Below are 25,202 nucleotides of genomic sequence, written 5' to 3'. Positions count from 1 at the left end.
TTGAGGGTACTCTCTGGAGAAGATTAGACAAAGAATGGTGGGGGAACAGGCACGAGAACCTTATCCTGTAGTCATTTTCTCAATTGGTAACCTGTCTGACATATCACAAATCTCAGTTGATGTTATCTGTGTAAGTACCTCACAACTGGAGATATTCTAGAGAGTACAGATTGCTATTTTTACAACTAACAAATGAATTTTTACTTCTAGGATGATGGAGTAGACATTTCTCCCCACCCCCACCCTGTTCTTCATGTTAAATACAGCTAAAATCCCTGGACGTTATAAAGAGACACAAGGTGAGAAGAAGGCAGACTAATTAGGGAATTTAGGACCCAAGGAATGTCACAGAGATGAGTTCCCTGGGTTTTCTTTTCGCCTCATATGTTCCAGACTTGGAGCTGAAGAGGCAGCAATCTGGAAATGCCAACAGGTACAGAGAAAAAAAAGAGAGAGAAAGAGAGAAAAAAAAGCCTATTCTCTCCAGCCAAAGGACCAGGAAAGAGGCAGCCTAGCAAGACAGAAAACTTTTAGACAATAGCCAGTCTACTCCACCCAAACATCCCAGAAAGACCTGTGACCCCACCCCTACACACACCAACAAAGGCCAAGTAGGGATCCTAGACTTCCATACTTGCCAGGCCGAAACAAGGTGCTCCAGTACCCTCACCACAATGGTGTCAGAGATGGCCAAGTAGGGAGCCTGGTTTTGTACCCCACCAGCAGGAAGAAGGCACCCTTTCTCTTTGCCATTGAGGTGGCGTCGGAGGAGGCCTAGTGGAGAGTCAGGACCTTTACCACCACTGCTTGTCTCTTGGTAACAAGGCCACTCTCCCACCACCTCTCTCCACCCCATGATGTCAGTGGAAGCCATGTGGTGAGCCATAATGAGCCACTTCTACCATTCCCTGCCAGAGAGGTTTCAGTGAAGGCCTAATAGGAAGATTGAATTCCCACCCTTGCCAAGCACCAGCAAGGAGCCTCTCCCTCTTCTCAGTTCAGTGGACATTAAGTATTGAACTTGGACTTCTATACCCACTGGGGAGTAACAGATGACACCTTTGTCCCTTCTCCTACTAAAGTGATGTCAGAGAAAACTGGTTAAACCAGAAGGTTTAAATAAGATCCAGAGTTTCAGAACATAATGTTCAAAATGGCCAGGTTTCATTCAAAACTCATTCATCATGCAACCAACCAGGAAGATAATGAAAAGTATAATCAACAGATGCCAACACTGAAATGACAGAAATGTTGGAGTTATTTGATAAGATTTTAAAGCAGGCATCATAAAAATGCTTCAGTAAGCAATTAGAAACACACTTGAAATCAATGAAAGAAAAGAGAAAGTCTCAACAAAGAAATAAAAGATATAAAGAAGAACCAAATAAAAATGTTAAAGCTGAAAGATACAATAACTAAAATAAAAAATTTAATAAATAGGTTCAATAGCAGATTGGAGGGTACAGAGGAAATAATTAGTGAGTTTGAAGATAGAACAATATATTGCCCAATCTGAAAATAGTAGAGAAAACAGACTGAAATTAACAGAGTCTCAGGAACCTGCGGGACCTATGTTATTAGAGTCCTGGAAGGAAGGGAGAAAGAGGACATGGCTCAAAAAGCACTCAAAGAAATAACGGTTGAAAACTTCCCAAATGTAACAAAAGACTCAACCTTTACATTCAAGGAGGTTAGCAAACTCCAAGCAGGATAAATCCACACCAAGATAACTTCTAAAATTTCTGAAAATTAAGGACAAATAAAAAAATATTGAAAGCAGTAAGAGAGAAATAAGACTTCATATGGCAAAAATAATGTGAATGACAGAAGAGTTATTAAAAACTATGGGGACTGAATAGGCACAGTGGTACACATCTGTAATCCCAACACTTTGGGAGGCCAAGTTGTATGGACCATTGAGCCCAGAATTTCAAGACCAGCCTAGGCAACATAGTGAAAGCCCATCTCTACAAAAATACAAAAAAAATTAGCTGAGTGTGGTGACATGTACCTACAGTCCCAGCTACTTGGGAGGCTGCATTGGAAGGATTGCTTAAGGCCCAGGAGGTTGAAACTGCAATGAGCCATGATCATGCCACTGCACCCCAGCCTGGGCAACAGAGCAAGACCCTGTCTCAAAAGAAAACAATAACAAAACAAACAAACAAACAAACAAAAAACACAAAACTATGGAGGCCAGAAGGAAGCGACACAACCTGTTCCAACTGATAAAAGAATAACAACTGTCAACTCAGAATCCCATATCTAGAGAAAATATTCTTCAGGAATAAAACGATAATAAAGGCAATTCTTAGGAAAAGGAAAACTAAGATAATTTGTTTCCAGTAGAACTACCCTGAAAGAATATCTAAAGAAAATTTTCTAAAAAGAAAGAAAATAAAAATGGAATTTTGGAACACTGAAAAAGAAGAAAAAACATGGTAAGCAGAAACACAGGTAAATGCAACAGATTTTCCTTTTCCTCCTGAGTTTTCTAAATTATGTTTGATATTTGAAGCAAAAATTATAACACCATCTGATGTGGTTCTAAATGTATGTAGAGAAAATATTTAAGACACTTATAAACAGGGGAGGGTAAAGGGAGGTAATATACTTTACTTGAACTGGTGAAATTATGAAACTAGTAAGACTGTGTAATGTTATGTATATATGATATAATTCTATTATTATACTTTAAGTTCTGGGATACATGTGCAGAACGTGCAGGTTTGTTACACAGGTATACATGTGCCATGGTAGTTTGCACACCCATCAACTCATCATCTACATTAGGTATTTCTCCTAATGATATCCCTCCCCTATCCCCCACCCCAAAACAGGCCCTGGTGTGTGATGTTCCCCTCCTTGTGTCCATGTTTTCTCATTGTTCAACTCCCACTTATGAGTGAGAACATGTGGTGTTTGGTTTTCTGTTCCTCTGTTAGTTTACTGAGAATGATGGTTTCCAGCTGTATCCATGTCCCTACAAAGGACACGAACTCATCCTTTTTTTTTATGGCTGCATAGTATTCCATGGTGTGTATGTGCCACATTTTCTTTATCCAGTCCATTATTGATGGGCATTTGGGTTGGTTTCAATTATTGCTATTGTGAATAGTGCTGCAATAAACATATGTGTGCATGTGTCTTTGTAGTAGAATGATTTATAATCCTTTGGGCATATAACCAGTAATGGGATTGCTGGGTTAAATGGTATTTCTGGTTCTAGATCCTTGAGGAATTGCCAAACTGTCTTCCAGGAAGGTTGAACTAATTTACACTCCTACCAACAGTGTAAAAGCGTTCCTATTTCTCCACATCCTCTCCAGCATCTGTTGTTTCCTGACTTTTTAATGATCACCATTCTAACTGGCATGAGATGGTATCTCATTGTGGTTTTGATTTGCATTTCTCTAATGACCAGTGATGATGAGCTTTTTTTTCATATGTTTGTTGGCCACATAAATGTCCTCTTTTGAGAAATATCCATTCATATCCTTTGCCCACTTTTTGATGGGGTTGTTTTTTTTTTCTTGTAAATGTGTTTAAGTTCCTTGTAGATTCTGGATATTAGCCCTTTTTCAGATGGATAGATTGCAAAAATGTTCTCCCATTCTGTAGATTGTATGTTCACTCTGATGATAGTTTCTTTTTCTGTGCAGAAGCTCTTTAGTTTTATTAGATCCCATTTGCCAATTTTGGCTTTTGTTGCCATTGTTTTTGGTGTTTTAGTCACGAAGTCTTTGCCCATGTCTATGTCCTAAATGGTATTGCCTAGGTTTTCTTCTAGGGTTTTTAATGGTTTTATGTTTTATGTTTAAGTCTTTAATCCATCTTGAGTTAATTTTTGTATAAGGTGTAAGGAAGGGGTCCAGTTTCAATTTTCTGTATATGGCTAGCCAGTTTTCCCAACACCATTTATTAAATAGGGAATTCTTTCCCTATTGCTTGTTTTTGTCAGGTTTGTTAAAGATCAGACGGTTGTAGATGTGTGGCGTTATTTCTGAGGTCTCTGTTCTGTTCCATTGGTCTATATATCTGTTTTGGTATCAGTACAATGCTGTTTTGGTTACTGTAGCCTTGTAGTGTAGATTGAAGTCAGGTAGTACGATGCCTCCAACTTTGTTCTTTTTGTTTAGGGTTGTCTTGGCTATACGGGTTCTTTTTTGGTTCCATATGAAATTTAAAGTTGTTTTTCTAATTCTGTGAAGAAAGTCAATGGTAGCTTGATGGGGATAGCATTGAATCTACAAATTACTTTGGGCAATATGGTAATTTTCACGATAATTGATTCTTCCTATCCATGAGCATGCAATGCTTTTCCATTTGTTTGAATCCTCTCTTATTTCCTTGAGCAGTGGTTTGTAGTTCTCCTTGAAGAGGTCCTTCACATCCCTTATAAGTTGTATTCCTAGGTATTTTATTCTCTTTGTAGCAACTGTGAATGGAAATTCACTCATGATTTGGCTCTCTGTTATTGGTGTGTAGGAATTCTTGTGACTTTTGCACATTCATTTCGTATCCTGAGACTTTGCTGAAGTTGCTTATCAGTTTAAGGCAATTTTGGGCTGAGACGATGGGGTTTTCTGAATATACAGTCATGTCATCTGCAAACAGGGACAACTTGACTTTCTCTCTTCCTGTTTGAATACTCTTTATTTCTTTCTCTTGCCTGATTGCCCTGGCCAGAACTTCCAATACTATGTTGAACAGGAGTGGTGAGAGAGGGCATCCTTGTCTTCTGCCAGTTTTCAAAGGGAATGCTTCCAGCTTTTGCCCATTCAGTATGATATTGGCTGTGGGTTTTTCATAAATAGTTCTTATTATTTTGAGATATGTTGCATCAATACCTAGCTTATTGAGAGTTTTTAGCATAAAGAGTTGTTGAATTTTATTGAAGGCCTTTTCTGCATCTATTGAGATAATCATGTGGTTTTTGTCATTGGTTCTGTTCATGTGATGGATTGCATTTATTGATTTGTATATGTCAAACCAGCCTTGCATCCCAGGTATGAAGCCGACTTGATTGTGGTGGATAAGCTTTTTGATGTGCTGCTGGATTCGGTTTGCCAGTATTTTATTGAGGATTTTCCCATCGATGTTCATCAGGGATATTGGCCTGAAATTTTCTTTTTTTATTATGTCTTTGCCAGGTTTTAGTATCAGGATGATGCTGGCCTCATAAAATGAGTAAGGGAAGAGTCCCTCTTTTTCTGTTGTTTGGAATACTTTCAGAAGGAATGGTACCAGCTCCTCTTTGTACCTCTGGTAGAATTTGGCTGTGAATCTGTCTTGTCCTGGGCTTTTTTCGGTTGGTAGGCTATTAATTACTGACTCAATTTCAGAACTTGTTATTGGTCTATTCAGGGATTCAACTTCTTCCTGGTTTAGTCTTGGGAGGGTGTATGTGTCCAGAAATTTATCCATTTCTTCTAGATTTTCTAGTTTATTTGCATAGAGGTATTTATAGTATTCTCTGATGGTAGTTTGTATTTCTGTGGGAATAGTGGTGATATCCCCTTTATCATTTTTTGTGTGTGTCTATTGGATTCTTTTCTCTTTTCTTCTTTATTAGTCTAGCCTAGCGGTCTACCTATTTAGTTTATCCTTTCAAAAAAAATAGCTCCTGCTGGCTGGGTGCAGTGGCTCACGCCTGTAACCCCAGCACTTTGGGAGGCTGAGGTGGGTGGATCACCTGAGGTCGGGAGTTCAAGACCAGCCTGACCAAAATGGATAAACCCCATCTGTACTACAAAATACAAAATTAGCCAGGCGTGGTGGTGCGTGCCTGTAATTCCAGCTACTTGAGAGGCTGAGGCAGGAGAATCACTTGAATCCAGGAGGCGGAGGTTGTAGTGAACTGAGATGGTGCCATTGCACTCCAGCCTGGGCAACAGAAGCAAAACTCCATCTCAAAAAGAAGAAAAAGAAAGAAAGAAAGAAAGAGAAAGAAAAGAAAAGAAAGAAAGAAAGAAAGGAAGGAAGGAAGGGAGGAAGGAAGGAAGGAAGGAAGGAAGGAAGGAAGGAAGGAAGGAAGGAAGAAAGAAAGAAAGAAAGAAAGAAAAGAAAGCAAGCTCCCGAGTCATTGATTTTTTTGAAGGGTTTTTCGTGTCTCTATCTCTTTCAGTTCTGCTCTGATCTTAGTTATTTCTTGTCTTCTGCTAGCTTTTGAATTTGTTTGCTCTTGCTTCTCTAGTTCTTTTAATTGTAATGTTAGGGTGTCAATTTTAGATCTTTCCTGCTTTCTCCTGTGGGCATTTAATGTTATAAATTTCCCTTTAAACACTGCTTTAGTTGTGTCCCAGAGATTCTGGTAGGTTGTGTCTTTGTTCTCATTGGTATCAAAGAACTTATTTATTTCTGCCTTAATTTCCTTATTTACCCAGGTTGTTCAGTTTCCATGTAGTTGTGTGGTTTTGAGTGAGTTTTATATAATGTAATTCTTAAAGCAGCCAGGTAAAAGTCATACAAAGAGATATACTCAAAAACACTACAGATAAATACAAATTGAATAAAAATAAATATAAATAATACAAAAATATTATATATAAATATATCTTAGAAGTTTAACCCGAAAGAAGGCAGGAAAAAGAAAACATAAATGAAAAAGAGAAAACACACACAGAACAAAAAATAAAATGGCAGGCATAAACACTGACATATCAATTGAATGTAAATAGTCTAAATAGGCTATTAAAAGAGATTTTCAGAATGGATTAAAAAACACCCTGCTATAGGCTGTCTGTAAGAAATTCACTTCAAATATAACAATATAGGCAGGTTGAATGTAAAAGTATACAAACATTAATCAAAAGAATTCAAAGTAGCTATAGTAACAGCAGATAATATAGATCAATGGTTTGGCTGTGTCCCCACACAAATCTCATCTTGAATTGTAGCTCTCATAATTCCCATTTGTTATGGGAGGGACCCAGTGAGAGATAATTGAATCATGAAAGTGATTTCCCCCATACTCTTTTCATGGTAGTGAATAAATCTCATGAGATCTGATGGTTTTATAAGGGGAAACCCCTTTTTGTTTGGCTCTCATTCTCTTGTCTGCTGCCATGTAAGACATCCCTTGCTCTTCTGCCATGATTGTGAGTCCTCCTCAGCCATGTGGAACTGTGAGTCAATTAAACCCCTTTTCTTTATAAATTACACCGTCTTGGGAATGTCTTTATTAGCAGTGTGAGAACAGCCTAATACAGTAGACTTCATAGCAAAAAAAAAAAAAAAAAAAAAGTCAGAGACAGAGAGGAACATCATATAATGGTAAAAGGGTTAGTCTACCAAGGAGATATAGCAATCCTAAATGTGTATGCAGCATAAATAGAGCTGCAAAATATGTGAAGCAGGTATTGAAAGAATTGAAAGGAGGAACAGACACATTCAGTTATAGTTGGTGACTTCAAAACCTGCTCTTTCAACAATTGTTAGAACAACTAGATAGAAAATCAGTAGAGGTAAAGAAGAATTGAAGAACACCATCAACAAACAGGATCCAATCAATAGTTGCAGAATACTCAACCCAACAACAGCAGAATACACATTTTTAAAAGTGTGCACAGAACATATAACAAAATAGACCATATCCTGGGCCATAAAACAAACCTCACTAACTTTGAAAGAATTTATACCATACAGGGTGCATTCTCCATCCACAATGGAACAAAACTAGAAATCCATATAGAAAAGTACAGGAAAATTTCCAAACAATTGGAAACATAATAACACACTTCTAAATAATCCATTGGTCAAAGAGGAAGTCTCAAAGGAAATAAAAAAATATATTACACTGAATGAAAATGAGAACACATCATATCAAAATTTATGGGACATAAAGCCGTGCTAAGAGGGAAGGTTATAGCATAAATGCATTCCTTAGAAAAGAGGATCAAGTGTGGTGGTTTGCACCTGTAATCCCAGTACTTTGGGAGGCTGAGGCAGGTGAATTGCTTGAGCTCAGGAGTTCAAGACTAGCCTGGGCAACATGGAGAAATCCTGTCTCTATCACACACATACACATGCACACACACAAATATAATATATATATATATATATATTCTTCCATTGATGAACATTTGAGTTGTTTTTACCTTTTAGCTGTTGTCAGTATTGCTGCTATGAACATTCATGAGCACAGTTTTGAGTGCTTATTTTCAATTCTTTTGGGCATATACTTAGGGGTGGAATTGCTGGGTCATATGACCATTTTATGTTTAACCTTTTAAAGGATCTGCCACACTGTCTTCCATGACTGAACAATTTTACAGTTCTATCATATATATATATATATATATATATATATATATATATATATATATAAAATACATGGAACTATCTCAAATAATCTAAGCTCACAACTCAAGAGCTTAGAAAATGAAGGTTAAAATAGACCCAAAGCAAGCAGAACTAAAGAAATAATAAAAATGAGAAAAGAAATTGATGACATTGAAAACAAAAACCCAATGGAGAAAAATCAGTGAAACAAAGGGTTATTTTTAAAGATCAATACATTTGACACCAAACCTTAAGAAAGTCTGACAAAAATAAAAACGGGGGAAGGCACAGACTACCAATACCAGGAATTAAACAAGGAATATTACAGACTCTTCAGACATCAAACAAAGAATAAGGTAATATTAACCACTCTGCACATATAAATTTGACAACTAAAATTAAATGAAATAATTCTTCAAAACACATAAACTTCCACAACTCCTCCAATATTAAGGTAATTTGAATAGTCCTATAAGTATTAGGAAAATTGAATTAATAACTAAAAATTCTCCAAAAGAAAATCTTCAGCTCAGATGATTTCACTGGAGGATTCTACAAAATGTTTGAAGACCTAACACCAATTCTACATGATCTTTTCCAGAAAACAGAGGAGGAAGGAATATGTCTCAGTTCATGTTATGAAGCTAGTATTACCCCAATACTAAAACTAGACAAAAACACTACAAAAAGCCCCACTAAAGACCTATATCTCTCATGAATATAGATACAAACATTCTTAATGGAAATATTACCAGAGAATACAATAAAATATAAAAAGAATTATATACCAAGAGAAATAAAGAGAAAACTACTAAAAAGTAATGAAAGAAATGAGAGAGATCTAGTTAGATCTAACTAAATGGTGAGACATACTTAACATAGTAAAATGTCAATTCTCCCCAAATTGATATACAGGTTTAACAAAATTCCCACCAAAATTAAAATAGGATTTTCTGTAGATATAGACAAGATGATTATAAAATTTATACAGAAAGATAAAAGATCAAGAATAGCTAACATAATTTTGAAAAAAAGAAAAATTGTAAGGAATCACTGATTTCAAGACATAGCTGTAGAAATTAAGACGATGTGATGTTGTTAGAGAAACAGATACATAGATCAATGGAAGAGAATAGAGAACCTAGAAATAAACCCAAAAAATGTGCTTGAGTATTTTTTGTATGGAAGTGAAATTCATATACAATTAACCATTTTAAAATGAATAAATCAGTAACATTTAGCACATTCACAATGTTGTGCAACCATCACCTCTGGCTAGTTTCAAAACATCTTCATTGCTCCAAAATAAAACCCCATAGCTTATGGGAAGTAGTTACTCTACATTCCTTCTTTCAACCACCAATCTGCTTTCTGTTTCTATGGATTTACCTATTCTGAATATTTCATATTAAAAGGATCATATAATATGTGACATTTTGTGTATGTCTTCTTTCACTTAACATGTTTTTGAGGTTCAGCTATGTTGTTGCATGTATCAGTACTTTATTCCTCTTGTGGCTAAATAATTTTTCATTGTATGCATATACTACAATTCATTTATCTATTCTTTCACTGATGAACATTTGAGTTGTTTTTACCTTTTAGCTGTTGTCAGTATTCCTGCTGTGAACATTCATGTGCAAATTTTTGAGTGCTTATTTTCTTTTTTTTTTTTTTTTTTTTTGAGACGGAGTCTCGCTCTGCCGCCCGGTCTGGAGTGCAGTGGCCGGATCTCAGCTCACTGCAAGCTCCGCCTCCCGGGTTTACGCCATTCTCCTGCCTCAGCCTCCCAAGTAACTGGGACTACAGGCGCCCACCATCTCGCCTGGCTAGTTTTTTGTATTTTTTAGTAGAGACGGGGTTTCACCGTGTTCGCCAGGATGGTCTCGATCTTCTGACCTCGTGATCCACCCGTCTCGGCCTCCCAAAGTGCTGGGATTACAGGCTTGAGCCACCGCGCCCGGCCTGAGTGCTTATTTTCAATTCTTTTGGGCATATACTTAGGGGTGGAATTGCTGGGTCATATGACCATTTTATGTTTAACTTTTTAAGGACCTGCCACACTGTCTTCTACAACTGAACAATTTTACATTTCTATCAGCAAGGTATGGGGCTTCTAGTGATTCATATCCTCACCAACAGTTGTTATTTTCCTTTAAAAATATGTATTACTGTAGCCTTCCTGGTAGTGGGTATGAAGTGTTATATCATTGTGGTTTGATTTGTATTTCCTTAATGCAAATATTCAGCCATTTGTATATCTTCTCTAAAGAAATGTTTGTTCAAGTCCTTTGCCTAGCTTTTAATTGAGTTGTTCATCTTTTTTGTTGTTGAGTCATGCAAGTTCTTATTCCTTATTGGATATATGCACAAATATTTTCTCTTATTCTGTAGGTTGTCTTTTTATTTCCTTGATAAGGTTCTTTGATACACAACACTTTTTAAATTTTGATAAACTCAAATTTATTTATATTTGTTACTCATGATTTTTGTGTTATATCTAAGGATACATTGCCAAATCTAAAGTCATGAAGATTTACGCCTATGATTTCCCCCCAAGAGTTTATGTTTTTAGCTCTTATATTTATGTTGTAGATCAATTTTAAGTCAATTTTTAAATTTGGTATGAGGTAGGGGTCTAAACACATTCTTTTGCATGTGGATATCCAGTTATCCTAGGGTAAATTGTCATAGAGATAGTTCTTTCTCCATTGTATAGTCTTGGAACCCTTGTTGAAAATCAGTTGGCCATAGATGTGTATTTCTGGACTCTTAACTCTATTTCATTGGTCTATACGTCTGTCCTTATACCAGTACCACACTCTTTTAATTTCTGCAGCTTTGTAGTAGGTGTTGAAGTGTGAGCCCTTTGACTTTGTTCTTCTTTTAAAAGATTGTTTTGGCTATTCAGGGACCCTTGCAATTTCTATCCAGTTGATTTTTGGCAAAGATGTAAAATAAGTCAGTGGATAGCCTTTTCAACAAATTGTGCTGGACATTTGTAGGAAAAAAAAAGAACCTTGTCCTAAGTCTCAGACATTGTATAAAAATTCCCTCAAAATGGGTGACAGACTTAATTGTAAAATGTAAAACTATTAAACTTTTATTTAAAAAGAGGAGAAAAGGCCGGGCGCGGTGGCTCAAGCTTGTAATCCCAGCACTTTGGGAGGCTGAGATGGGCGGATCACGAGGTCAGGAGATCGAGACCATCCTGGCTAACATGGTGAAACCCCGTCTCTACTGAAAAATACAAAAAAAAAAAAAAAAAAAAAAAAGAAGAAGAAGAAGAGAAAAATCTTTGGGATCTTGGATTTAGACTTGACCCCAAAAGCAAGACCCACAAAATGGAAAAAATGTAAGTCTGACTGCATCAAAATTAAAAACTTTTGCTCTGCAAAAGATCCCATTAAGAGATTGGAAAAACAAGCTATAGACTGGAGGAAAACATTTCTAAACCACATCCACAAAGAACTAGCATCTTGAATGTATAAAAAACTCTCAACACTCAACAGTAAAAGAACCAAACAATGCAATTAGAATGAAGAGATATTTCACCAAAAAGGATATTCAGATGACAAATAAGCACATGAAAAGATGTTCAACATCCTTAGCCATTAAATAAATGTAAGTTAAAACCAAACACCTGTCAGAATGGCTAAAATAAAAAATAATGACAACACCAAACGCAGGCAAGGATGCAGAGAAATGGAATCACTCATACATTACTAGTAGGAAGCTAAAATAGTTTAGCTATTCTGAAAACTAGTTTTGCTGGTTCTTTTTTTTTTGGCTTTTTCATGAAACATTTTTATTCAAAATTGGCCACTTTTTTTAAAGAAGTAAACATGCAACTATCATACAAGCCAACAATTGTACTCATGGGCATATATCCCAGAAAAATGAAAATTTATGTTCACACAAAAACCTGTACACAAATATTTATAGCAACTTTATTTGTAATCACCAAAAAATAGAAAAAGCCAGGTGGTTAAACAAATGTGGCACTTCCATACCATGGAATACTACTCAGTCATACAAAGGAGTAAACTATTGACACATGAAACAACTTGTATAATTCTCAAGGTAGGTACGCTGAGCAAAGAAAGCCAGTCTACCAAAGTTTACATGTTGTATGATTCCCTTTACCTAGCATTCTTAAAATGACACAATTATAAAAATGAGAAAAAAATGGAGGTTGCCAGAGATTAGGGCTAACCGGGGAGTGAGAGAGGGAAGGGAGGTGGGATGGGCATAAAAGGACCACAGAAAGAATTCTTGTTACAGGAGTTTCCTGTATCTTCCTTGTATCCATGTCAATAACCTGGTTGTGATACTGTACTATGGTTTTTCAAGTTGTTACCATTGGAGGAAACTGGGTAAAGGGTACACAAGATCTCTCTGTATTATTTCTTACAAATGTATGTGAATCTAGAATTATTTCAAAATTTAAAAAAAATCAAACAATCACTAAGTGACATATTAGGTTTTTTCCATTTGCTTTTTTAAAATTTTTATTATTTTATTTTTCCATAAGTTACTGGGGTACAGGTGGTATTTGGTTATATGAGCAAGTTCTTTAGTGGTGATTTGTGAGGTTTTGGTGTACCCTTCACCCAAGCAGTACACACTGCACCATATTTGTAGTCTTTTATCCCTCACCCCCTCCCAACTCTTTCCCCTAAGTACTCAAAGTCCATTGTATCATTCTTATGCCTTTGCATCCTCATAGCTTAGCTCCCACATATCAGTGAGAACATACAATGTTTGGTTTTCCATTCCTGAGTTACTTCACTTAGAATAGTAGTCTCCCATCTCATCCAGGTCACTGCAAATGCTCTTTTTTTTTTTTGAGACAGAGTCTCAGGCTGGAGTGCAGTGGTGTGATCTCGGCTCACTGCAAGCTCCATCTCCCAGGTTCACGCCATTCTCCTGCCTCAGCGTCCCGAGTAGCTGGGACTACAGGTGCATGCCACCATGCCTGGCTCATTTTTTGTATTTTTAGTAGAGACGGGGTTTCACCATATTAGCCAGGATGGTCTCAATCTCCTGACCTCGTGATCCGCCCGCCTCGGCCTCCCAAAGTGCTGGGATTACAGGCGTGAGCCACCAAGCCCGGCCAAATGCTCTTAATTCGTTCCTTTTTACGGCTTAGTAGTATTCTGTCGTGTATATATACGACAGTTTCTTTATCCACTCATTGATTGATGAGCATTTGGGTTGGTTCCATGATTTTGCAATTGTGAATTGTGCTGCTATAAACATGCATGTGCAAGTATCTTTTTCGAATATTGACTTATTTTTCTCTGGGTAGATACCCAGTAGCTGGATCAAATGGTAGTTCTACTTTTAGTTCTTTAAGGAATCTCCACGCTGTTTTCCACAGTGGCTGTACTAGTTTACATTCCCACCAGCAGTGTAGAAGTGTTCCCTGATCACCACAGTTTTTTCCATTTGTAATAAGAGACTGAAAGCCTGTTGGTATGTAATAAGCAAGCACACCAGTGGTTAGGTGGAGGAAGGCAGATGAGGACACTCATGATTCCTTTACTCAGTTTATCTCTTGGTTGAACATCACTGACTACTGGGATGCTTGAGACTGTTGTAATTTTAAATTGGTGCTTTTCTTAGTCATGTATGTTTGATTTGTGCCCATAATAGGCTGTGTTTAAAGACTAGAAACATAAGGAACCTGATGATGAAATACAAGCTAATTAAGAGCAAAAAATGGTTTAAGTCTACAATTTTTGTTCAAAATTACCTTCACCAATCTGTAAATTGCATTCATCTGATAAAAATCCTTATATATAGACTATCAAGCTGTCTTTCATACTTCAAAAACAGTGTTAAAAAGAGAAAAATAGAGTGACAATTACATTCAGTTTGGTTTTTTCATGTGTTGAGAATAAAGGCTGTATCCACACCCACAACATGTTATTTGCAGAGCGCTTGGAAATAGTGGCCTGAAATCTTTCCCCTCCTGCCATTTATAAACAAAACATAGAAAATATATAAATAAAACGGTAGTGTTTTAAAGCATGAAATTCCAGAATTTTAGACACTAATTCTTAAAAGACAGTTTTTTGCCTATACTTGAGGCACTGTCAAGGATTTAAGTCCTAAAACACTTTTTTCATACACATTCTGTCCCCAAACTAGGTATTACATCATTTTTTAGTGTATGTATCAGAAAATGATGCTTTATTTCATTTAATTAAATAAAAATTAAATATTATGTATTTGTTGTTAAATGATACAAAATGGAAACTTATCTGTAATGACTGTATTTCATGAATGTTGTTAATGATTGCATTAAAGCCAATTTTAGAAGATACCATTTAATATGATACTCTGAAATAATTTGTTTAAACTTCAAATCACTTCTTTGTTGTATATTACACCAAAATGGTAAAACTATTTAAAAATGTTTTGAAGAGGGTTGTAGTGAAAGGCATGCAAGTCACATATGGCTAGGCAATGCTGATATGTGTACATGCATTTGTCAGTTTTAAAGCATCCTGTTTATGTCAGTTGTTATGTGCCCACTGTTTTTATTTACTGCAATTAGGAAATGGAGGGTCCTAGTTAATTAAATGTTCTCCATAACGGAAAATTACCATATGTCTCAGCACTGGGTGGGAGTCAGGAGACTTCAACCTCTGACCAGCTTGGGGTTCTTGGCAAATAATGTACAAAACACATCTCCACGTGGAAAGTGGGGATGATGCCCATATTAATAGCATTTGCCTCCCATGCTGTGTACCTGAAGCCAGTCAAATAATGCATCAGGTTTTTATTTACATTTTGACTTATTTCTCATTTGATGTGTTTTCTACTTGGAGTAACAGAAAAACCCAACTCAACTGATTTAAGTTGGAAGGAAAATAAATCCTGAGGTAGGTCAGCTTTAGAATGGGTTATTTCAGCAGCTCATTAAGGACCGAGGTTCTTTTTCTTTCCCTGTTCCACCATCCTCCATGAGTCAACTTAGCCATTTGCAGGGTCACAACTTGGTGGCTGTGGGTCTAGGGGTATCTTATACTTAATGACAGTATCAAGAGGGAAAAGAAGTACCACCTCTTCCTGTGTACCTCTTTGTCTCCCCAGCTGACACTCTCACCTCTCCTCAGCCAGAACTGGGCTCCCTGATCACCACTGGCAAGTTCCTGGAAAAGAGCTTCATGATTGGCTTAGACCATGCTGAAGGTGAGACACTTGAATGGAATTGACATTCTATATGCAGAAAAGAAGAGAGATATATTTTGAGTATCCAATCAACAACATCTACCATAATTTCTTAGACTACATGTTTAATTTTGATTTTATATGACAAGGGTTCATGATGAGGACAATTAATTAAATATACCAATAGATTCAGAAGAGAAGGTTCTCCAGTCACCTATTTGTAGTACATAAATTCTGAGATACATGATAGCTGCTATATACACACACAGTGTGTAACTGATACAGAATTGTGTAATGATTATGAGGACAGGCTCTGAGTCAAATCCTAGCTCTGCCATTTGCCAGCCAAATTGCCTTAGATAAACTGGGTACTTCTTTGAGCTTAATTTATACAATAAGGATCTTACAGAGTTGTCATGAGAATTAGACAAAACAATACATATAGAGGGTTAGGACTGGTGTCCAAGGCATACTTAGCAATCAATAAACCTTAGGTGCTGGTTGGATGGTAGTGATGATGATAATGGGTTAGACATCACTTTGCACCTCTCGACAGCTGAGCATCTGGTCTTCCCTGCTTTCAACTCTTGCATCTGGTCACTATCCTCTCTATCCAGTTTGTTCTTCATACAGAAGCCACAGACATCTGTTAAAAACATACTATAGATCCTATCATTCTCTTGCTCCATCCCCCACCCCCATGGCTTTCCTTACACCTAACATCAGATATAGAGTCCTTACAGTGGTTCCCCCTTATTTGAGGTTTCACTTTCACTTTCCACAGGTTTAGTTACCTGCAGTCAACTGCGGTCTAAAACATTACATATAATAAGATACTTTGAGAGGAAGAAATATATATCATATTCACATGGCTTTTATTATATTGTTATGTTATGAATTATTGTTGTTAATCTCTTACTGTACCTAATTTATAAATTAAACTGTATCATACGTATGTATGTATGGGAAAAACCAGTATATACAGGTGCAGTACTATCCATGATTTCAGGCATCCACTAAGTGTCTTGGGACATATCCCTGTGGATAACGAAGGGCTACTATATTTGTCAGGACACTGTGTGATCTGGTCCTTGTCTAGCCCTCTCCTCCTTCTGCAACTCTTCACCTGGATCCCTCTGCTTAGCTACATCAGCCAGTTCCTTCTTTACACCTGCTAGGCCTTCTGCCTAAATGCCCTCCGAGCTAGACCTTCTCGTATGTCACCCCTCACCTAATCGTATCTCTGCCTAAGCACCCCCGTGAAAAAACTTTGTCCTCTGCCATCTTGAAAAGTCACCACTCTTACTTCCAGTTACTTCTGTCAGTCTGGGGTCTCTAGAAAACAGAACTGGAGCTAAAGTGTATAAGCTAAAACACTTTATCAACAAGAAGGATAATCCTAGGGAAGCAGATGCAGGGAAGGAGAAAGCTCGAATGCTGAGCAGGCCACAGCCTTGTAACAAGTGCAGCTGTGTATGTGCTGGGCCTCCAGGGTATCTTCAAAGAAGACTTGGGGCACTGCATCTCCATGGAGACCATCCAGGGAAACAAGGGGGAATTTGTTTGCTGGTTTCCTCCTGTGCCCAGTCTCCCACTGGTCAAAGTCCAGCCCTCAGGGCATTAACTGTGCTGTATTGAGTAGCCTCTTCAGGAGGTCTCTGGGGAAGCCTGAGCCCCAGGTCTTGAGTCTGACAAATGCATAGGCATAGAGGCCAGTTTCTCACTGTCATTTGGTGCCTCAGGCAGGACTATTTTATTTATTTATTTTTTTTTTTGAGATGGAATCTCACTCTGTCGCCCAGGCTGGAGTGCAGCGGTACGACATGGCTCACTGCAACCTCTGCCTCCCAGGTTCAAGCGATTCTTCTGCCTCAGCCTCCCAAGTAGCTGGGACTACAGGCTGGTGCCACCACGCCCAGCTATTTTTTGTATATTTAGTAGAGACGGAGTTTCACCATGTTGGCCAGGATGGTCTCGACCTCTTGACCTTGTGATCCGCCCGCCTAGGCCTCCTACAGTGCTGGGATTACAGCCTTGAGCCACCGTGCCCAGCCAGACAGGACTTCTTGATCTGAGGTAGTGGCAGTAACAGCAGAGGGGAACTAGCTCTAAGACTGTGGAGATGGCATGGAACAGTTAATAGGGTCACTCTTGCTAGGAAGCAAGGCAAATAAGTGTCCAAAGCCCTGGTCCAGGTTAGGGTTAAAGAGGTCAGAATGGCTGCTTAGATCTAGGGTGTCCTATCAACTAAGTCCAGTACCATCTTATACCCCCGAAGGTTGGATAGTTGTCTTCATAGCCCTTGAAGTGACCCACCATAACACTGCATATTCATTTGAATAGAATGCTTATTTAGAAGAATGGAAGCTTCAGCCAGCCAGGTAGCTAATGCCTGTAATCCCAGCTCTTTGGGAGGCTGAGGCGGGGTAGATTGCTTGAGCCCAGGAGTTCAAGACCAGCCTGAGCAACATAGGGAGACCCCGTCTCTACAAAAAATACAAAAATTAGCTGGGTGTGGTGGTTGCATGCCTGTAGTCCCAGCTATTGGGAGGCTAAGGTGGGAGGATCACCTGAGCCCAGGGAGGCTGAGGCTGCAGGGAGCCGTGATCCCACCACTGGACTCTAGCCTGGGTGAGAGAGTAAGACCCTGTCTCAGAAAAGAAGAGAGAAAAAAAAAAAAAAAAGAATGGAAGCTCCCTAAGGTAGCAGTTCACCTTTAAAATCAGATAGATAGATAGATAGATAGATAGATAGATACATACATACATACATACATACATACATAGACAGATTTAGATTTTCACGTTATTTACGATTCTATACTGGTGAGTTGGAAAACAGGGTCATGATAAAAATTTATGTTGTCCCTTTTGAAGAAAGGAAATTGGCCCCTCTCTTCACTCTCCTCTTAGTATGTTCTCTCTTTCATCCCTTTTGCCTATGCTCAGTAGGGTATACTACTTCATGGCTGTAGGCCTGGACATCTCATCCCCAATTGTCCCTTGTAAACAATACATTCTTAAGAGTAGCAGACTTCAGTTTCCTCCTGTTATCAGCACCTTTCTTGGTCCCCTTCTGCCATCAGTCCAGCCCCTGGGAGTTTGATGGGAATTTGCCTTGGTAATAATGCCATGGTGAGGGTTTTATGTTCATCTCCCTCCATTTGTACCATTCACAATTCCCTTTCCATCACTGCATCTTCTCATTTATCCCAACTTCTTCATTAAAATTCCTACTCTATACCACTTCTCCTTTGTCTTGAAAAATTTCCCCAATCACAGTTGTCCCTTGAATGAATACCTTATCTCCATGCTAGCTACTTTTCTCCTTGAATCAAAGTTAAAAACAACTATGTCTGTATGGTCTTAGGTCTAGGATCTTGAACTTACTGCCGACATTCCCTTAATTTCTAGATGATTAATGAATTATCATCTTAAAATAAGCATTAATATTAGAGGAAAACTTCAACATCATAGCTCTGTTTAGATCAGAATAACTGAACTTCTATAAATACTGGCAAAATAAAGGCAGAGACCTTTAGAATTGAAAATGGTCTTAGATGTTTCATTTAGTATGACTGCCTCCCACCTACCCATCCCCAATTCCCAGCTGAAAGAAGAGAAAACAAGATCTGGGAAAGGTATGACTCTCCCAGGCTCACTGAGCCATAGAGGCTGAGGCAGGAGAGAGACCCCATCCTTCTGCCTCCCATCCAGGGCTCTCCTAAGCACAGGGCTGGCTCTTCAGTAAACTGCATGGTTTGGTTTGAAGACAAAAACATTTTTTGAACAGGCAGCAGAACGTTATATTATGCAAGACAAGGAAGACTGTTTCCTGCCTTTTCCCACCTTCTCACATGACTTCCTGGTCTGGCTTCTAATGGGTATTTCTAGGCACTGTTTGACCAGCCTAGTGGGGACTCCCAAGGGTAAGCTGACCCACAGTTAGTGACGCAGATACTTTTGGTTGCATCTGGAGAAAGTGCCTTGCTTCCTCCTGATCCCCATGGCTGTGTGTCATCTCTGAGTATCCTGATATGCAGGTATAATCTGAAATGACCAAAAGAGACACACATCATTTGGCAGTAGTTTTTTAAATCATATTGTTGTGTTTTTGGTAAGGATTAGAAATAGAAAAAAGATTTTACACTCCAGCCTGGGTGACAGAGCGAGACTGTGTCTCAAAAAAAAAAAAAAAAAAAAGAAAAAAAAAAGAAAAAAGATTTTAAACTGGCAAAGTAAAAAATATTTGTGTTGCTTAAACTTTTTGATCTTGTAAAACTATATTAATAACATTTTTATATGTGTCTCTGGCTGAACCACTCACCAATAACTTAGAGTGGGGCTGGGGGCAGCAATTGGAATTTATGTTTCCTTTTAGCTCCCCTATTCCAAACTTATTGAATTACATGAAATTCAAAACTTAACCATTTTTTCCCCCAAGAATCCTAGTTGGCTACTGAGAATCAGTATGCTTGCAAGTTCCGAAACCGGGTTTCAGGCAAATTTTGAAATTCTCTGTGTGAAATCTAGCCTATTTTCCAATTTGGGGTATACTATTAAACAAAAAATTACACTGAGAGGTAAAAGCACAGAGCAATTCAAAGAGGTGTCAAGGTTACTGGCATCTGATGCTGCTTCCCTGGAGCCTTGTTTTATTTTGTCATTCACACTTCACCTTTCTCATTCCAAGGTGACTTTTAATTTCACTCTTATTTTATGCACAGTAGTCAAACAGCTCACTTCGGATGTTAACATTCTCTCTAAGGAATATTCCATACATCTGGTTTGCAGCAACTAGTTTCTTCTACTTCTTTGGGAAGCGTGTAGAAGTTCAGTGCCTGTTCACTGCATTAAAGAGAGCTATTTCTGATCTTGGTCAATCTATAGGCCCTGATTTACATATGACCTTGAGTTATTAAAAAACAAAAAATACACAAAGTCCTGCTTTGATTATGTAATAAGGCCACTAGGCTGACTCAGGGACTTTGTGATCAGAGCTGAGAACAGAAATCTGCTTTTCCAAATACCTCATGTCTGAGAGGAGAGCTGAATCCGGCCTCTAAGCCATAGGGTACCTTCCTGACCACAGAGGGAGGCACAGCACATTTCCAAACTTCCCTGTTTCCTTTTTTTTTTTTTTTTTTGAGATGGAGTCTCGCTCTGTCACCCAGGCTGGAGTGCAGTGGCGTGATCTTGGCTCACTGCAAGCTCCACCTCCTGGGTTCACGCCATTCTCCTGCCTCAGCCTCCAAGTAGCTGGGACTACAGGCGCCCACCACCACGCCCGGCTAATTTTTTTTTTTTTGTATTTTTAGTAGAGACGGGGTTTCACCGTGTTACCCAGGAGGATGGTCTCGATCTCCTGACCTCGTGATCCACCCGCCTCGGCCTCCCAAAGTGTTGGGATTACAGGCATGAGCCACCGCGCCCAGCCTCCCTGCTTCCTTTTATACTCATTTTATCTTTTCTGTTTCCCAAGATGAAAAGTGCCATCCCTTCCCCAGTCCTGCCATGGAGAATCTGGCCCCTAGCCAGCCTCAGAAGTTCAGTCATGGTGGCCTTGGCAAAGATTCATAGTCAAATCCGAGAGAGCATCACACTGGCTAGGGCCCAGGGTCACTGAGGATGGAGTAGCCTTTATCATTCTGAGTAAAAATCATGGTATCCACATGGGAAGTCAACCAGGTTTTGTCCAATCCCTCATTTTACAAGTGGGGAAACTGATACCTACAGCAGAGATACGATTGGCTCTGCATTACATAGTTGGGCCGTGATAGAGGGAGAACTGGACCCCAGACCAAAACTGTGTGATGTTGGGAACACGCTGGCCTATTCACTGCTGTATCTCTAGCAATTATTAAGAGCACAGTGCCTGCTGCATAGGAGGGGTTCAGCAGCAGGACAATCTGGGAGGAAAAAACAAATGTAATATCTCTTTCTTCATGTTAGCCTTCCATTATTCTTCCCCTTTTCCTTACATTTAACTAACTTCATCCTCAGAAAAATCCCCTCTGTCACCTCCCCCAGGCCAGGAGAGATCACAGAGGCATGGACAGGACACTGTTCACCTAAGCCAGGAAGGCCCCTGGTGCCCACGCAGCCAGAGCAGGAGGCAGGCCCTCAGAAAGGCTCCTGGCCATCAGCCTGGCCTGGGTAGGGGCTTCCGCCTAAGTTTCCTGCCAGACTGAGGCTATGGTATGACCATTTATGGGGCCCTAGTTGTTACAAAGGTGTTTCTAGCTCATTCGGGAACCAAGACTGATTTCAAAAGCTGCTGATGTTAAAGAGGGACCCAGAAAAGTTTGGGAGCCCCAGGCTTGGGGATGGGATCAGTAGGGGGAAATGTCTTGTTAGGGAGAAGGGACCCTCTGGGTCCAGCTAGGTCAGGTAGGCAAATGTCACTTGGGATTGCCCCTGTATGCCCAGAACGTCTTAAGATTCTGTAGTTGGAAGAGGGAAGATTCAGGAAAGAGGAAGAAAACCTTTGCTATTTCACAGGTTGTTGGGTCTCAACGGTGGGGGGTTTCACCCACTTTGTCCCCAGGGACAGCTCTCCTGCTGTGGTGTACCGGCCCACCTGGACTCCACGAGCAATGGCCGCAGATTCAGAGACCCCCCCCCCCCCCGTGCGCCTGGAGAGCACAGCCTTGGGGAACCTTGCCCAGAAAGGAGCCTGGAGGCGGGTAGAGGTGAAGAGGGGCTGTCACTTGCGGAGCTCCACGCTAGCCAGAGGCAGGAGCGCTACGCCCTCCTCCCGCCGGGCCCTAGATGGCCCCAGCGCTCCCGAGTCATCGCGCCCCGCGTGCGCGCCCGCCTGCTCCGCGCACCTGCCGTGGCCGCCGCGCGGGTCTGACCGGCTGGCGGGCGGGCGGGCGGCGCGCACAGGTGGCGGCGATTGGGCAGGCGGGGCCCGGAGGGTGACGTCACGGGCTCCGGTCCCGGCGGCAGAAATAGGGCAGCCGCGGCGGCCGTGGCACAGCAGCGGGCAGCGGCGGCTCAGGGAGCTGGAGCCTCAACAGCCTCCAGCGAGCCCGGAACCCGCTGACCGCCCGAGAAACCAGCCGAAGGACGCGGGGCCAGGTTGCCGCCGCCGCCACGGGGCGCTCCCTCCCTCCCGCCCGAGTCCGGCCACCTGGTCTTCCCCTCGGCCCCGGCCGTCTCAGGTACGCGGGCGCAGCTCCGGAGCGGGCGCGGGGAGGATGCCATTCCGCTGGCGCTGCCACCAGCCGGTCCCGCTGCGCCCCACTGGGGTCCCGGCGCCCGCGGCCCCGCATCTTGCTGCAGGGCCCGGCGCGGGCGCTTGTTTGTCCTTACTGCCCGCACCGGGAGAGCCAAGTTTGCCCGCGGGGAAGGGTCCACCGGGCCAGGGCTCGTTAGGGCTACCCCAGCCGAGGCCAGGACTCGAGGTAGAGGCTGGGACGCCGAGGCTCGTGGCCGGGGTCTGCGGTGGGGACCGGAGTGACCCGGTTGGCACGCGGGGCGCCCCGCAGAAGCGCTCGGGCCGAGCCCGTAGCTAGCGCCCGGCTCCAAAACCCTGCAGGCGCCGTTCTTGGGCTCAGGACCCCAAGCGGCCCCGGCGGAGCCAGGCGAGCGCGGCCCCTCGGCCCGGACCCGGTGCCCTTGGCTCTGGGCTTGGGCGCAGGGCAGGCATTCTCAGCACCTCCTCCCCGCGGCTTTGCGGGGAAACTTGAGTCTCCTCGCTGCAGCCCAAAGGGCCCGCTGTGCCTCGCCTGGCCCCGGATACTCCGGGGTCTGCCGAGTGTGAGGCTGGGGAAGAGGGAATCTGTGCACGACCCGACTCCAGGCAGCCTGCGGCGCTGCTTGTGCGCAGCCGGCCGCGGTCCCAGAGCGAGCGGCACGGGGTACTCGCTTGAGGGTGTCTAGGGAGCAGTGTGTTGGGGGCGTTCAGCGTTCGGGCTGGGGGCTTGGTCCTAAGAGAGCTTGCACTGTGGATGATCTTCGCCCTCTTTGCACCCGCAAAGCAAAGACGAGTTCTGAGTTTCGGGAGGGACCTGGACGAGGCAGGCATAGCACTCTGCTTTGGACGCGTGTCGCCTCGAGTTTGGGGACTAGCGCGGCGCTAGTCTTTGGGGCTCCCAGCAGACGACAAAGCGGCGCCAAACCGAGGCCTGCCACCTGAGGACTTTGTGTCCGCAACTCTTGCGGGAGCGGAAAGCCGCTGAGGCAGTGGGGTTTCTCGGTTTCCGGAGCGCGGCAAGCCTCCCGGCTGCGCGGCAAGTGCATTAGGAGTGCGCAGGTCAGCGGGGGCGTGCCCGGCGAGGTCGGTGTCGCGGCCCGAGAGCGGGTGCCGGGGCGCTGTCCAGCAGCCCCTGCTCGCGGCCGCGGGCCGCCGACACTGATGAATGGCGCGTCTACAGCCCGCCGGTCCCCTCTAGGTGTCGCTTCCGCCGAGCTTTCCGCCAGTGAAAAATAGCGCCGGCAGCTTGGTCTGTTCTCTTCGTAAATTTGTTGCAAGCCTGTGCACCAGGAATTGTACTAGATGGGGCCCCCGAGATACAAACATCCGTCCAGGTTCTCTGGGCCAAACGTAAACAGAATTTCAATAGGTGGTGAAGTAACTGCCAGCCAAAATGTTCACCGGGAATGGGGCTGTGTCACAATCTGTGAGGGGAAAGGACAGATCAGGGAGCGACTAGGACTCTTCTTGAAAGCCCGAAGTTATTTTCCTACTGCCAAATTTAGGGGAAACCAAGGTTTTTTTTTTTTTTTTTATAGTGTCTTCTTAATCCTGGGGGCCAGGTGCCAGTTTCTGTGGCTGCCCCTCTGGACCCCAGGATAGGCTCTGGGTCTGGGCAGTGGTCTTGTGGGGGGTCTACCTTGGAAGGGAATGGTCAGAGGCGTGAGTGATGTGGCTTCTGAGTCTCCAGAGCCGCAGCAACTCTCAGGCAGGAGCTCAAGCCGGACACATGAGCAGATGCCCTACAGGGCACGTGTCTGCTTCCCATCTTAGCGTTGTGAAAGGAGGCACTGGGCACTGCAGCGTCACTAGACCGTTTCTGCCATACTCTGCTGAATGTTCGCTTTTTCCTTCCCATCCTGGGGAAAAAAGGCACCACCCTCTCCCAAGACTTCAGACTGAACCAAAGTTCACACAAGAAAATAGTCCACTTTGATGTAATGTATTAAAATTGCTCGTTGGAGTTGTCCTAGTGCTTTTTTCTCTCTTAGAATTTTATGATCATCCTCAATTTTTGTTGATTCCAGGAAAGCTCTTTTTCTTCTGGAAAAGGGCCAGCTTGTTTTTCTGGGTATTAGGAGAACTTTTATCCTTTTGGCTGTGCCCTAGGGGTGGGTGAGGGAAGAGGAGGTTGGATTTTTCCACCATGACCAGTCAGTCACTGAGGACGTTTTTCCCTTTTACTAAGGGTTGTAGGATTTTTTAAACGTGAACTTCACGTTATGATCTTTTGTTTGATTTAACACTATATTCAGAGACTGGCATTAAATAGTCATTATTTAATAAAACTACCTTAATTCCTAAGCCTTGTTTGAGTGTTTCTCTGCAAACTCAACCTTCTTGAGTTGCTTATGTGTGGTCAGTCATGTGCTTCCTAGCTTAATGCAGTTAGATATTTCAAGAGCACATCTTGCTTTACATTTTCTGTCTCAATGCATAACGTAAGGCATGGAACTTCAAATAAAATAGAACTGCAGTCAAGAGAATGTGGTACCTAAGAGGTATAACCTGAAGGTTGGAAGGATAAAGGTTATTGG

General features: G+C 41.6%; 1 protein-coding gene across 2 annotated transcripts in view; it reads left to right on the top strand.

Annotated features, from left to right (window-relative positions):
- Positions 1-25,202, top strand: part of FSTL4 (follistatin like 4) — a 647,263-nt gene that overhangs the window by 213,313 nt on the left and 408,748 nt on the right. Inside the window, exon 1 of one of the 2 annotated variants that reach the window (XM_025388001.1) lies at positions 22,391-22,630. The exons of the other annotated variant lie outside the window; for it this stretch is intronic. The gene's annotated coding sequence lies outside the window, so the exon portion shown is untranslated. Of the gene's footprint in view, positions 1-22,390; positions 22,631-25,202 lie in introns of those variants that run through there. 2 annotated transcript variants of the gene reach the window in all.

This window comes from Theropithecus gelada, chromosome 6, assembly GCF_003255815.1.
Source record: "Theropithecus gelada isolate Dixy chromosome 6, Tgel_1.0, whole genome shotgun sequence".
Classification (NCBI taxonomy): Eukaryota; Metazoa; Chordata; class Mammalia; order Primates; family Cercopithecidae; genus Theropithecus; species Theropithecus gelada.
The sequence above is the reverse complement of the archived record's forward strand: the minus strand, read 5'-3'. Positions and strand labels throughout refer to the sequence as shown.